General features: G+C 42.5%; 1 protein-coding gene and 1 long non-coding RNA gene across 4 annotated transcripts in view; one reads left to right on the top strand and one right to left on the bottom strand.

Annotated features, from left to right (window-relative positions):
- Positions 1 to 2,087, top strand: part of tbc1d14 (TBC1 domain family, member 14) — a 38,604-nt gene that overhangs the window by 20,682 nt on the left and 15,835 nt on the right. The gene's annotated exons all lie outside the window — the stretch shown is intronic.
- The window catches only part of LOC118338164, a 7,587-nt gene that overhangs the window by 4,616 nt on the left and 884 nt on the right, over positions 1 to 2,087 (bottom strand). The gene's annotated exons all lie outside the window — the stretch shown is intronic.

Below are 2,087 nucleotides of genomic sequence, written 5' to 3'. Positions count from 1 at the left end.
CAAGTGGACCAGTCACAGTTGTTGCGGTACACAACTCACAAACAAAAATGTCAGTGTTTTATTTGTGGTCATAAATGACATGGATGCTGGTAAAGCATATCAGGCTCTGCAATCTCCCCTCTGGCCCAAACCCGCAGCCGGGTGATAATCCTCAACACAGTGCAGTCAAAGAAGGGACAAGAGGGGAGTGAGGGAAGGATAGAAAGAGGCAGAGAGATGAAAGTGGGGATATGGACGGCAAAGAGGAAGTAAAGTAGGGGAAGGCACACACAGGAATGGTGACTCACCCTCTATGTCCTGCTATACTCTCATCCCTGTGCTGAGTGCAGTCTTACCAATGAATAACCTCCATTCTCCAGCGGCGGAGGTATGGGTTTTCCATTAGCACTAACTTCCAGCCTCACTCATCCTCCTCTCCTCCTCCATCATCTCCCTTTGTTTATCTGCTCTGTCAACCGCTCTCCCTTAAAGCCCAATCCTCAAGAGACCTCTGCTCTCAGTCGCCTCCATCGTCTATCTCATCCCCTCACCTTTTTTACCTCAGTATCTCTCCTGCCATGACTTTGAAATGTGGCCACCTTTTTTTTTTTTTTCTGCCATGGTCTTTGTTGAGTCTGCAAGATAAGAAAAGTAGATACTGGTGACTGCTACTTTGTGTTTACTCCCCCCTTTGAAGCTAAATGATCTGCTTTCAGCTGTCACTTACAGCAGTGCCCAGTGCAGCCTCCGAATACTGCACAGGATATGTTACATTCACTCTCTTAGAGCTTAAAAGACACATTTTAGCTTTAGTTTCTATTTAACCTTGTTTGCTATCAGAACACATCTAAGACGTGTTTCAGATGAGAAATTAGCTTCTCTGTCTCAGAGCTTTTTTTCTTTTTAAAAACTCATATAATGAGAGTTTGAGTTTTTGCATTGAGGAGTTCGAGCATCCCGCCATAGCCAGATCCACAAAACTCCTCCATAAGGAGGCAGAGGTCATAATTCTTTCTATCTTTATAATAACACGGTCGCAGCCGAAAGTAAAGATATAAAGCCTTTTACAATTTTCAACTAAAAATGGCCAATACAACCAAAGAACAAAACACAAGTCCTACAGGCATGCTAGCAGCTTTCGAGGCTATGCCCTTGACGCTAATGCAATGTCAGCATGCTAGACCCTGGCCAATGACAGTACCTTCAGTTCAAGAAATTCATAGCGACATAGCGTCCCTATCTGCCCGGGACTACGGATATGGAGTTAAAATTCTCGAGCGCTTCATCGTCTACTCGTGATCCTCAATGTAAGAGCAAAAGGAAAATGTGCAATAGTATTCTTCAAGCATGTTACACGGTATAGCAATCAAAGAGACTATCTTCAAACAGATATTCCATAAGCTAAGTCTCTGTTACTGGTCCTAACTTAGAAGCTCACTGGAACAAAGAGGATAAACACCACAAGCCAAGGCATTGAGAACCAAAGGAGAGTCACAACCCCCTAGTTGTTTTTGTTAATAAAACAAACCAGGAATATACTACAAGAAAGCTTTAGACTTCAGACACAGCACTTCCAGATTACTCCCCCGAGTGCAGCTTGGGAAAGTAGCTCCTTTCCAAACCCCAGGGTAATTCTGACCCTCATAATGATTGCCGTGAGATAAAGGTATGGGGAAACATAGGTGAAGTTGCCCCATGGAAAGTCGCTGAGAACACATAATGTCAGGTTCAATAACATTTTTAAACAATAACATATGCAGGTGATAATGTGTAACACACTTGCAATAATAAACAAACAAAATGATTTCATCAGCGCATTTGGCTATATATCTGATCCATCTATACACATCTAGGTAAGTTGTTTTATTTTTATTCTTATATGGCTATTAAAGCAGCCCAGGGAAGTGGAATGATATACAAGCAGTCATCACACCTATTAACCTTACATATTGTTTATCCAGCAGGAGCGACATAAAAACAGAGGCGATAAAGCAAGACCCCTTCCTTATATAAAGTCCCTCATGAAAGTTGTTCCAAGCAGCGAGAGGCGGGCCACATGCTTTGTCACCATTATCTGTTTACGAGTGAGGTAGTCCAGTCTTTTACAA

This window comes from Morone saxatilis, unplaced genomic scaffold (assembly GCF_004916995.1).
Source record: "Morone saxatilis isolate NCDOM2014 unplaced genomic scaffold, NCSU_SB_2.0 Contig4, whole genome shotgun sequence".
NCBI lineage: Eukaryota > Metazoa > Chordata > Actinopteri > Moronidae > Morone > Morone saxatilis.
This window is presented reverse-complemented; position numbering and strand designations above follow the sequence as displayed.